At 47.1% G+C, this 13,861-nt stretch overlaps 1 pseudogene; it reads left to right on the forward strand.

Annotated features, from left to right (window-relative positions):
- The first annotated feature begins 2,913 nt into the window (after window positions 1-2,913).
- LOC119962321 lies at window positions 2,914-5,202 on the forward strand (annotated as a pseudogene).
- The last annotated feature ends 8,659 nt before the right edge of the window (window positions 5,203-13,861 follow it).

Below are 13,861 nucleotides of genomic sequence, written 5' to 3' on the forward strand. Positions count from 1 at the left end.
GTCCGCATGGGTTAACTCCGGGTGCTCCGGTTTCCTCCAACAAGTCCTGACAGACGTGAGCGGGGTTCTCCGTTGCCCAACGCAGATATCGTAATCAGTGATCGGGCGGAGAATCCCTTTTTATACCAAATCGGGGGCGGCACCTGTTTTCGGAAGCTCCGCCCCCTTCAAAACACCATCATCAGACAGTAAGCCGCACGCCATTGGGCGGCCTCAGGACGTCACCCGAAGGCCCTACCCTGATGCTCGCCCCCAATGGGCCAAGTTCCTGACGGTGCGGATCACTTGCGCTCTCAGTTTTTGTCAACCTCGCGTGGCAGCTGTGGACTGTGTCCAGCGCCGCCACAGTCAGGGGAGAGCCGTGTCACTGGCCAGGGGTCTTCGGCAAGGGCTGGGGGTGCTGGTGGGGGTGTTTTGGGGCTGGCGAGAGCAGTCACTCTGTTGTATGGCACAACCGCTGCTAGCCCTTCACCAGTGCCGGGGTGAGCGTTCGGTGCCGATTTTACTTTTGAGGCGGCAACCCTGTCCTGGGCCTCGACCAGCACCTGCACAGAATGCCCCAAGCCTTAGCCATGCTGATTCATATCCATAACTGTTGCCCCCCACAATGCCTCCAATGCGTACGCTCCCCGTGTAGTGTTGGCCTGGGCGCCACGCATTGTCGGTACCACCTCCTGCTCCTGCATGTGGTTGGACTCCTCCAACTACACCTGCAGGTACAGGATGCTCGGCGACAACCCCTCATGTAGTCCCTGGCTCTGCAACTGCATCTCCACAATCGTTGGGACTGTCCTTTCCAGAAACCCAAAAACAGTCTGGACAGCACTTAGTCCCTGGGGTCGGCCTGCCCTCCAACCGTTTGCCCCTTCAACTGTTCCTACCTCCACCTGCTGTACCAGAGCATATGTGTGGTGCACACCAGATAGTTTCCCTGGAGTGCCCAACCGAGATGAGTGTCTCTGGGATGTGGAGGGTGTTGGATACAGCTGTGATGGGAAACCTGTGCCAGACTCAAGCTCCGGGCTGTCCTGCATCTTGGGTCGAGGGCTGCCATCCGAGCTGCTGTCATCGTCAGTACTCGGTTCACGGGGGCAGTCGTGGGGGTCCGGCTGTGGCACTGGCTGGGGACGGGGAACACAGAGGATGGACCTGACCCATCTCCAGCAGGTCCTGCAAGACACAACACATGACACGTGATTGGACCGTGGGCTAGTAGAGGTGGGTGGAAGTGGTGTTTGGCTGGGGGGTGCTGTATACACATGTGTCACGGGAACCACAACTCAGCAGTGTCTCACTTCCTCACCCTTGGCAGAACTCTAGCCCGGGGACCTCCCTTTCTTCCGGTCCACTGACCACATCCGGGGATCTCTGCTTTGCCAAATTCAGGGGCCGCAGGCCTGGCGGTCTCGCATCAGGTTTTGCCTGCTCTCGGCATTATGGGCGGCCTTCTCTTGGTGGGGGGGGTGGGGGGGAGACAAAAGTAAAACAAAAGTATTCAACAGTCCGACGGGGTTAGTGCCAGGGGCACAGTGCTGCCTACTCACCCTGGCCACCCTGAGGAGGTTGTGCAGTTTTTTCCAGCACTGACCCCCTCTGCCACCTGCACCCAGGCACAACTGATGGCTGCAGCTGGCAGTCTCCTTCCTGGGCCAGAATACAGGTTGGTCCGCCTCTCCTCCACCACCGTCAAACGGGTGCCACTTTCCTTGCTGCCATCTTGTTGGCTGGGATGGTGTTTGTTGGTAGTGAATTGGGTCTATGCGGCTGAAGCTTGTCAGCCTCCTGTGTGTCAACCGCGAAACTGGCGAATTCCGCACTGTTTCTCAATGGAATTGATTGTGTTCCACATGATGCCGGTGCTAACCCCTTAACAGTTGTTGAATCGGTGCAGGTGCGGTGCCTGTTTTGCAGTCATGGAACTCCACAAATCCTGCACTGGCATCAACAATCAGTCTCAGGACGGGGGAATCCGCCCTGTAGTTTTCATGATTAAATGTATCATCGAATATCTAAATGAAAAACTCATGCTCTCTTCGTGTCAGTGAGTTTTCCAATTGATTTTCATGAAGAAAAATATAGTTTGATTGATTTTCCAGTCTATATCTATTTGGGCAGATGAAAAGTGTTCTCCTCGAATAGTAAAGCTCACTCATTAAAACAAGTATCAGGCAACAGATCTGGTTGAGTTTAGATTCATTTTAATTGCATATTACAATTGTAATTTAAAATGACACAAATCAATGTGTTTTTGTGCAGCTTTGGAGGATATTTTTAATTGTCAACACATGATTTAGCAGACCCAATGATGAAAGGACAGATTGTCAGGAACTAATTTTTGGTTAAATATTTATATATTATGAATGAATAACCTTGGCTGATCTGAAAAGCAAAATGTCTTCCTGAGAATGGATGACATTTTGAGAAATCTGAGTCGATATGGCTGTTTTGATTCTTTTGTTCCCTCAACTCTTCCCACAACAGTGAAATTTCCCGATGACTTCTTTTTTATTCCCCATCACAAGTCCTTCCAATCCTCTGCAGGAGATTGCACCAACAATGACATTGGAAAACAATGCTAAATATAATGAGGTGAAACATAATTCAGTCTTGTGTGAGTTGATATAGAGAATAATGCTGGGTAATGTGGAGATATGTATATACATAGCAATGCATATAGTTGGATGTACGAACGCCGGCCAGCAGGTGGGGATGGTGTTCCACCATGTGAGTCCACAGATCAGGGATTGGTAGTAAGTCGTACTAGAGGACAGTCGTATCAGAAGTAGCTCCAGGAGAATTTGCTTATTCGTTACCGTTTGCGTTATAGTTTGTTTGTTGTCTTTCCACGTGTTCATTTTGTCAGTAAACTGTCTTACTAGTCAAAGAACTAGATGTTCTGTGTGGATCTTTACAATGGCTACAACACAAAACATAACATGGTACCAAGCGTGTAGAACAATCAAAGATAACTACGGAGAAGATCAAGTAAAGAAAAAAGAAAATTCTTCCATCTGCCTGGTAAATTACAGGCAACTGGAACTCAATGCATGCAAAGACTGTGACGTTAGAGATGGAAAGCCTGAAGGCACCTCACCAGCTTCAAGACAGCGGTAATGTAGACGCGAATTGTAATGTTTTGAAGCAGCAATTCGAGCTCCATGGCCTGCAGGCACAGCCTGATGAGACACGTATTGCATTGCTGCTCATGGTAGCAGGTCCTCAAGCCATCAAAATTTATAATACCTTCGCGTTCGACAGCGAATCAGAAAGCAAGAATTTTGACCTAGTACTACAATCCTTTGATCGACATTGCTCCCCGAACAAAAATGAAACGTTTGAGCGTTATACCTTTCGCACGGGTACTCAGGCGAATGCGAAGGCTGGCGAATCGTTTGATAATTTTCGTTTGATAATTTTCTAACCGACTTGCAGTTGAAGGCTCAGCTGTGCATGCAATTTTACTACTTTAAAGCCGTTGATGATCTGCAATCAGATAGCGTTTGGGATATCAAATGACAAGGTATGTGATAGGTTTTTAACAGAAGATGAGCGTCAACTAGAAAATGCAATGAAGATTTGTCATGCCTACGAGCTCCTGCACAGCAGATTAGTGCGTCCAATCTGAAACATTTTGGCACCAATTTGGAAGAAGACGCCAGTGCCATAAGCATCGTGATACAGTTGAATAAGAAACGTGGTCTCAACTCAGTGCAGGCAGCCAATTGAATCGACCAACCAGGTCTGCCATTTTATGCCAATGATACAGCGATTGACATTTGTCATGACGATGTCTAACATTTGGGAAGATGTGTTACAATGTGGCAGAACAAATCAATTTTCAAACCAATGTTTTTCATGACCAACAGTGGATCAAACAGTATCAGTCAATGTGATTGATGAGGTGTTCATTGAAGACCTGTTTTCCATCGATCTGATTTTGACTGAGGACACAATGAGTTCAAATATGCAAATTGAAGAAATCTTACTTACCAGTAGCAGCAATAGTGATGGTGAGGCTGATACCATGGAAGGCAGCTGGACAATTCCATTGATGCAGAATGGCAAGCTCGACACGGGAACAAGGAGCAAACTTATCAGTTTGTCTGATTTGAGTGGGCTGTGAGTTAAACCGAAAGTTGTTAATCAAACAAGACACTGAAAAGCTTCAACAAACTTGCCTGCGACTTTGAAAGCGTTCAAAAAATTGCCGACATTAGATGCCTCACCAGTTGATGGGAATGCAGTATAGCGTTCGAGTGCAAGCATCATGGATCAACCAAAATCCTCAATTCAATAAGGGAATGAGATTGCCATGTTGGAGCATGTGAGCCCGAAGCATGGATAGACAACAGAAGTCACATCACACCATTTTCCATTGTGGACACGGAACGTGAGTCTATCATGAAGTGGAAGCATGTGATGTACTTGAGCTCATTGAGTGGCTGTACATTCCAGACAGAACTGCGACAGAGGATGAATGCAAATGGCAATAAGATGAAGAAAAGAAGAAGCCAAAAGGAATTACAGAATTCTGGTTGACAGTCTTCAAAAACGTGGATTTGCTCAATGACATGGTACAAGAGCATGATGAGCCTATCTTAAAGCGTTTACAAGATGTAAAGATGACATTTTCAGATCCTGGACAGCCAATGTGTTTTACTCTGGAGTTTAAATTTGTACCAAATAATTTTTTCACAAATGAAGCAGTGACAAAAACATACCTAATGGAGTCGCATCCTGATGAGTCAGACATTTTCTTCTTTGATGAACCAGAAAGCAAGTGATGCACAAGGTTGCAGATCGACTGGAAGAAAGGAAAAAACATCATATTCAAAACCATTAAAATGAAGCAGAAGCATAAGGGTCGGGGCACTGGTAGGACAGTTATGAAAACTGTACCAAATTACTCTTTCTTTAATTTTTTAAAATCCTCATGAAGTTCCAGAGCATGGAATGCTGGATGAAGGTTCTGCAGCAAGACTCGCTGCTGAATTTGAAATTGGTCACTTTTTGCATGAATACATAATTCCACAAGCAGTGGCATAATTCACAGGAATAACTATTGCAGATAATGATGATGATGATGATGATGATGATGATGATGATGATGATGATGATAATTATGATGATGATGATCACAATGATGATGATTATGATGAGGAAAGTGAAGAATCAGATGATGAACTAGAAGAGAAAGACTAGGAAAGTTTGTTTAGTTTGTTTGGCATCAGTGACGAGGTGATAACAAAAAGCATCCAATCTGTGCAAAACAATAATGTGTGTGAAAGCTCTAAGATGGAGTGTGCAGAGGCTGGAAGTGAGAGTGCAACAGCAGACAAATTAGCTGAGAGCAAATAAACCTCCAATAGACAACTGGTTTACTGAAGAAATAATTCCCATTATGGAGACATTGGCTCCAGAGAAGTACGGTGAATTATCCTATGCCCACGGAATAGTTCCTGCAGTGGATTCTCAAGTACTCGAGGTCAGTGCATCAAAAGACTTACAGCAAGAACAGATGGATACATTTTCGTGCAGTTCCACAACAACAGATGAAGCACGTATTATTATATCAGATGAGGACAAGCCACTAATTGAGACTAAAACACAAAGTAAAGAAGTAATGCCCAATATTGATGACTTTGATCCAGCTAAGGTACCGGAATACAAGGGTTTGCAGATCGTTCCAGAAGTCGCAAACTTGCCTGCGACTTTGAAAGCATTCAAAAGTATGCCAGCATTAGATGCCTCACCAGTTAATGGACATGCAGTACAGCGTTCAAGTACAAGCATCATGGATCAACCAAAACTCCTCAATCCAGCAAAGGCTCCAGAATCAGCTATTGTGGCAGAAGAGCCAGAAACAGCGTCCACAGCAGAACAACCAGAAACAGCTACAACAGCAGATGATTCAAAAGCAGCTGCTACTGCAGACAATCCAGAAGCAACTTTTGCAGCAAAAGATCCATAAGCAGCCATTGCAGCAAGGGATCCAGAAACAGCTAATCCATTGGCCGAGACCAGTAATAAGAATGATGCTCTGGGTGCACAGGCAGATGTGAGTGTGAACTGCCCCAACTTCACGGATGTTGCCACTAAAGCTAAGAAGAAAAGGAGAAGGAAAGAGCTGATTGTAAAAAAAGAGAAGGAAGGGTAAGAGAAGAGTCAAGGGCACAGTACATCGACCGGATAGCAGCCGTGACATGAAAACATGACCATCGGCAATAAGACCAATATACAAGAACACACACCAAATTAGGGTTAGGTTTCAGGGTTAGAGTTAGGATTAGGGTTAGGGTTAGAGTAGGAAGCATCGCTTCAAAAGGCTGAAAGAGTTGGTGACACAAAGACCAGCCAGAAAACCAGTCATTGGAAAGATGAATCAAGATCACACATTCGGTCAAGGTTCAGTAGACCAACAAGAAGGTCTTGTTAACCTGAAAGACTGAACATGTAATGAACTGTGTACAAGGGACACGTTTGAAATTGTTGTGCATTTCACGTTTTGTAAAGCACAGTTAGATTTATATATGTGATATTTTTGAAATGATTATGCATATCATGTTTTGTCAAGCACAGTTATATTTGTTAAACACACATTTCCAAAGGAATGGGGATGTGGTAATATGCATATGCACAGGAATGTATATAGTTGGATGTAAGACCTCCGACCAACAGGTGGGGACAGTGTTCCACCATGTGACTCCACAGATTGGCAGTTGGTAGTAAGTCATAGTAGAAGACAGACGCATTAGAAGTAGCTCCAGGAGAATTCACTTTCTCGTTACCGTTTGTATTATAGTTTGTCAGTTATCTTTCCATGTGTTCATTTTGTCAATAAACTATCTTACTAGTCAAAGAACTAGATGTCCTGTGCGCATCTTTACAATGGCCACATCAGAGAACATAACAGGTAGTATTTTGTACTTTACAAAAGCATTTAAAATGCACCTAAGTATTTTCACACCTACAGCCGAGATAATGGAGCACTCAGTATGCTGTTGTGGCAAAGCAATCATTGCCATTGTGTGAAGCACAAAATGTTATTTTAATAGTTTTCTCAGAAAACCGTTTCTCACAAAACTAATAATACAAAAGAAGCGAAATCTGAAGTGGTTAGCATTGCGCTGCGCCTATGAAATCTACTCACAGGAACATCTGTTTACCTCTTACCTGGTTTGCAATTACCACATCAGGGGCCACAATTATATCCTTGCCTTTCCTTTTCTCAAGGATGCGATGGCCGTTGCACATTTTTCTTGATGAAGTGAAATTCCAACCTTCATTGTGGATATAAATTTATCATTCACAGTATTTAATTTGCACAAAAATATTCAAGTTTCAAAGTTTAGCTTCCAGCAACCTAAAACAGCTTAACAAATATATTCTCAAAATTTTATCATGCTGTCTATTAACATGCAGGGAAACATTGAACAGGGAGTTGATGAAATTCTAAAATAATATATTTATTCTGCAATACTTAACAGGCGTATTTTGTCTTAATATCTATCCTGTTATGCGATAGACAAAAAGCTGTGAACTTAAAAGGATGTGACACTGTTTTATTTTTATGCAGTTTTTGCTGGCAGCCAGCTGTAGCATCATAGAATCTTCTCACAAATGTATGTCCCGCTCCCACAACTCCCCAGTTGCACAAAAATATGTAACTTTTCTCGCCTGTTTTTGGATTGTTCAGGGATGGTTCCTTCCAGGTATATTGAGTAGACTACTCGATGACACATTCCACCCATGAGGCCCTGAAAAGCACAACCAGACTCCAGACTCAGGCTAGGATTTCACGCTCCTGGCCCCTACCATCCGCTGCACTGAGTGGAGATTGAAATGGCTTGCTGCATCTACCAGATGAAGATGCGCCATGGCAGGGCTATGAAACCCAATCTCAGGAGGCCACTCTGCATCATAAAGAGGTCTATTATCTGATTCAGACAGACATGCCAACCCTTAAGGGATTATTCCTTTGAAATCGATGGCAGCCAGAGGGTTGGCAGAAATGAGCCAATGCATTGACTAACATTGGCTTGAGGCTCTGATTGCCCATTAATGCCAATTTGGTAATGTTTTTTAAAATGGGGGAGGATGGAGGGGGATTGTAGAAATAATTTCCAGGGTTTGACAATTTCCAACTAAAGTTATTTCATGTGAATTCCAAAATCATATTTAGACCAAAGGGACTGGACAGTTGAAGGACTTGGGTGTGTCATGTCTTGACATTGCCTACCCATTTCAAATGTTCCAATCAAGTCCATCGGGGTGAATGAACTCATTTATCTTTCACCCCATGACAAAAAAAGGCCGGGATTCTCCCCTACCCGGCGGGGCGGGGGGTCCCGGCGTACCGGAGTGGCGAGAACCACTCCGGCGTCGGGCCTCCCCAAAGGTGCGGAATTCTTTGCACCTTTAGGGGCTAGGCCCGCGCCGGAGTGGTTGGCGCCCCGCCGACCGACACGAACGGCTTTTGGCGCCCCGCCAGCCGGTACGAACAGCTGGCCGAAAGGCCTTCGCCGGCCGGCGTGAGTCCGTGCATGCTCCGGAGCATCAGCAGCCGCTGACGTCACCCCGGCGCATGCGCGGTGCAGGAGGTCTCTTCCGCCTCCGCCATGGTGGAGGCCGTGGTGGCGGCAGAAGAAAAAGAGTGCCCCCCAAGGCACAGGCCCGCCGGCCAATCGGTGGGCCCCAATCGCGGGCCAGGCCACCGTGGGGGCACCCCCTGGGGTCAGATCACCCCGTGGCACCCCAGGACTCCGGGGCCCGCTCGCGCCGCCTGCTCCCGCCAGCACCAGAGGTGGTTTAAACCACGCCAGCGGGATTGGCCTGTCAGTGGCGGGACTTCGGCCCATCACGGGCCGGAGAATCGCCGTGGGGGGCCCACCGACCTGCGCGGCGTGATTCCCGCCCCTGCTGATTCCCAGGTGACAGAGAATTCAGGCCACGGCGGGGATGGGAGTACGCAGTATAGGGCGTCGTGAATTGTATTCTTACAAGGAACAGATCAGTCCGAGGGGAAGTCGTTGAGGACTCTTGTAGCTGTGGGGAAGAAGCTGTTCCTATGTCTGGATGTGTGGGTCTTCAGACTTCTGTACCTTCTGCCTGATGGAAGGGTCTAAAAGAAGGCAATGCTTGGGTGGGAGGGGTCTCTGATATGCTGTCTGCCTTCCTGAGGCAGCAGGAGGTCCGTCAGGAACTGTTAAGACTTAAAGCTGTGGAGGCCTGGATCAACGATATGGCGGGGTTCATCAAATTGGAGAGGGTGAAATTTGCCCTGAGGGGATCAGTACGAGGGTTTTTCAGGAAGTGGCAGCCTTTCCTGGATTTCCTGGCATAACGGTAGGGAAAATGGCCTTTAATGGTCTTGAAATTCCAGGTACTGCAGCTGATGTAAGTTGATTATTTTTCTGGGAGACATTCCCTTTCAAACTTGAATCCCTCTTATTACAAAGTGGATGTTATGCTACTTGAAGTTCCTTCTGACTGAAATTACCTGTCTCTACAATATATTAGAAAAGTAACAAGAATTGGGCCCTGAAATACGAAATAGCAGTGAGGGAGAGCTGCTAAGGGATTCTCCACCCCGCCGCACCACATTTCTGCCTCAACCTGCCAGCGGGATTCTCCATTACGCCAGCCAGTCAATGGGGTTTCCCATTGTGGGGCAGCCCCACGCCATCGGGAAACCTCCGGGCATTGGCAAAACGGAAAATCTCGCTGGTGGAGAACCCTGCCCCTGATGTTCACAGCTCTCCCCCTTTTATTGGCAATGGCTCTGCCCCCTAATAGGCATCTCACCCCCCCCCCAACCATATATAAGGGGATCTACCCAAATGACCCGCCCCTGGCATTGCCAACCTGGTAGTGCCAACCTAGACCAGTTTGGTACTGCCAGGGTGGCTTTGCTGCTCGGATGCCAGGGTGCAGTGTCAGGGACTTCTCAGCCATGTCCATCACCACCTGGAGCCATACTTACCTGTGCGCTCCAAAGATGATCATCTCAACAGGTGATGATATTCCATCCCCTGCTTTGTTGAAGCACATACCCAGGTAAAACACCACAGACTTTGTTGAGCTCCTTCTGGATGTTACCTTCTGCGTTGGACTCCTTGGTCACTTGTGGAATCATTTTCAGTGTAGAAGCACGTCATCCTCAACTCTGAGGGACTGCATATGAAGAGGACCTCCTGCTGATTCCTCCTTCTGCGGTAACAAACAGGCAAATTTATAATTATAACCTATCACACATGGGGTTGCAAACATGTGGCAGATGGTTATCAGCATCCAATGGAGGGTAATCCATATTAATGAAGGAGTTTTGATCTCCAATTGTCAAAACTATCAAGTTGCCATCAAAACGGAAAAGCAGTACTTATCTACCTCCTTACATAATGTGTTTTATCAGTCCTTCTTTTTTCCCCAGCAGTTTCTGGGATTTGCGGTGGCAAGATTTCAGTCTGGTATCTTCCCTGTACCCCCTCCGATGATACAATTAGGTTCATGCCCAGGAAGGCAGCAACACAATTAACATGTTTTATAATAAATTTTCAGCCAATTATAGGGCTTAACTCTGCTATTTTCACCCTCACTGTATCGTCCCATCTAACCGGTGGGACGTCACGATGGCGCAAATCACCACTAGTTTTTTAAAGTGAAAACGTGACGAGATGATCATCCTTGGGGCGCACAGGTAAGTATAGCTCCAGGTGGTGATGGACACGGTTGAGCAGTCCCTGACACTACACCCTGGCACCCTAGCAGCAGGGCCACCCTGGCTGTACCAACCTGTCCTAGGTTGACACTTCTGAAGGGTGATGCCTGGAGCAGGCAATGCCTTTGAGGAGAATGCCTCAATGCTGCCTTGGTGGTGGTGGTGGGGGGGGGGGGGGGGGGGGGGGGGGGGCGTTGGTAGCGCGTGTGTGTGCAATTCCCCAATGGTTGGGGGCGGAGGAGTGGAATACCGCAGTGCGCCCTTGGTTGTGGATGAGATTAGAGCTGTCCCAATGCTTGTGCGAGAGTCCTTTGTATCTGTGGTGGGGATAAGGTTATTTTATGTGTGGACTGGGGCACTCTTTAAAGATGGAGCCTCACCAGCTCCATTGTGCCCCGCCCCACCAGAGTGACAGTGAAAACCACACCCCAGATTCTCTGTACACTGAGTGCCAGGAAATCTGGAGCGAAAACTCAGCCGTGGATCTGGAGATGTACACGTTGGTTTTCAGTCTGAAACTGGCACTCTAGGGGCGATTGCAAGCCCCCACTATCCATGCATAGGATCGGTGACATGGGCATTCTCGCTGGAGAGATCGCATTTCCCAATTTTCCCTGCCCCTTGCAGGTGATGTCAAATGCATGAAACATATTTGAATAGATCTCCATGTATTTAAATGTTATTAGCAGGCCCCGCACCACATGATCCTCCCTCACCAGATATTCATACCTCATCGATGTGACTTCACATCGGCAAGGTGTACAGTAGGTTTGGACAAATCTCTCAGGGGTGCACAGGTAAGTGCAGACCTCAGGGGGGAGAGGGACATACCCAGGCAGTGCATTGACACTGCCCCCGGCACAGGTTTCACCACCAAGTTGGCACAGTGTCAACCTGATTAAGCCAAACTATGCCAGAGAGTAATGTCAGCAGCAGGCCCTAGTGGGAGCCCCATGGGTGGGCAGGAATTTATTGATGTGTGGTGGTGGAGGGAGAGATGACACTGATGAGGGAGTGGAATACCGGTGAGGGGATGTTGAGAGATCCACCAGTACCTCTGTGATGGGGGTCGTTAGGCTGCAGAGTTGATCAGGACGCCCTTTAAAGAAGGTGCCCGATCTCTGTGGGGTGGGTTGCCAGCTCTATGATGCCCCATCAGAGTGATAGCGCAAACCAAACCCACTCTTTTGTTTTCTTCACAGATGCTCAATATTTGCAGAGCAAACTGGTCCATGCAACTGGAAAATTACAGCCAGTTTTCAGTCTGAGCCTGACACTTGGCCAAATTCTGGTAAGATTCCGCCCATCATCAGATTTTAGGAAAATTCCACCAAGTTCTTTTGCAGTTCTAGCTGTTTCTTTTCCTTATTAAAAACAATCAAAGTCTTTACACCAGCTAATTAAACTAATGATTAATAGTCCAAATTGCATGCAACACAACATTGTGACACAAGCAAAATTCTCCATGTAGGAAAAAAAATAATACTGGGTAGTGGAGACACCCTGGAATTTCACTGCGCATTTTATTTTCTTGTTCTGTGCAACCTCTTTTCTACCAAGTCCAGGGGGTAATAGATAGCACGCATGTCACCTTGTGTGCACTAGGGGCATCAGGGAGTGATTATACCATTAACATGCAAATACCAAGAAAAGAAAAGTGGGTTTTTCCAGAACAGACATTCATTGACCAGATCTTTACTCTAATTCAACAAAGCTAAACATTGGCATTACCTGTCATGATTGAAATTCGGAAGTGATTGTTTTGGTAGAAATTATCACTATGTGATAGTGTTGGTAGAAATTCAATATGGCAGATTCTTAAAGAGAATTTTTAAAAAATTTGTTCTTGAGATTATGGATGTCGCTGGCTGGGCCACCATTTGTTGCCCATACCTAAGTGCCCTTGAACTGAGTGGCTTGCTAGGCCATTTTAGAGGGGGCAGTCAAGAATCAACCACATTGTTATGTGGGTCTGGAGTCAGATGTGTGCCAGACTGGGTAAGGACAGCAGATTTCCTTCTCTGGGGGCATTAGTGAACCAGCTGGGTTTTTACGACAATTGGCAATGGTTTCTTGGTCATCATTATATTTTTAATTCCAGATTCTTTTTACTGAATTGAAATTTCACCATCTGCCATGGCGGGATTCAAACTCGGGACCCCAGAGGATTATCCTGGATTACCAATCTAGTGACAATACCACTACGCCACAACCTCCCCTAAATTGGTTGCCCAGGAAAGTCTTTAGCATCACGAAGGTTTTGCATCAAGTACCACAAGAGATATGAGAACAGGCAATGTGTGACCTGTCTAGTTCAATATAAAACTGAGCATCAGGCAAAGCTGCATTTTATTTTTGACATGAGTATTTTCTCATCATTAAAAACATTTGCCTGGAATCAAATCAAGCCAAAGCTTGGATCAATAGAGAACTTGTTGACCTAGAATTGTCAGATACTTGTCCCATTAATAAAAATGTAATGAGAAACAAATGATTCACAGATAGAGAAAACAATTGGGATATACTTCAGTGAGACAAAATCCCACGTCATGAAAGCTATTGTGAGCACTGTTTGGAAGATAATTGACTGCACTGTACATTTCTACACCGACTTGGAGCAAAATGGTGTAAACTGCAGGCCAGATGTACGGAAAACTCATTCTGTTTGGTTCCAATGTTAATTGGATTCTGATGTTGGGAGTTTTTTTCAGAAATTTATTGCATGCTTGAATGCAGGGTATGATACTCAGCGCCGGCTCTAGGGTTGCTGGCGCCCCGGGCAAGCTGAACTTCGGCGCCCTTGGGGGGGGCGGGGCCGGGGCCGGGGGGGGCGGGGCCGGGGCCGAGGGGGGGGCGGGGCTGGGGCCGAGGGGGGGGGGGCGAGCGGGGGGGCGGGGCGGGGGCGGGGCCGAGGGGGGCGGGGCCGGGGCCGAGGGGGGGGGGGCGGGGGGGGGGGGGGGGGGGGAGGGAGGGGGGCGAGGCCGAGGAGGGGCGGGGGGGCGAGGCCGAAGAGGGGCGGGGGTGGCGGACCCGAGGGGGGTCATCCAAATAATCTGCTATTGTGGGGGGAGAAAACAGCAAACTACCCTTCTTTGAACCATCTAGTTCTAACCCTGTTTCACAGGTATGGAAATTCCAGGATTC

Source organism: Scyliorhinus canicula, chromosome 2 (genome assembly GCF_902713615.1).
Source record: "Scyliorhinus canicula chromosome 2, sScyCan1.1, whole genome shotgun sequence".
Taxonomy (NCBI): domain Eukaryota; kingdom Metazoa; phylum Chordata; class Chondrichthyes; order Carcharhiniformes; family Scyliorhinidae; genus Scyliorhinus; species Scyliorhinus canicula.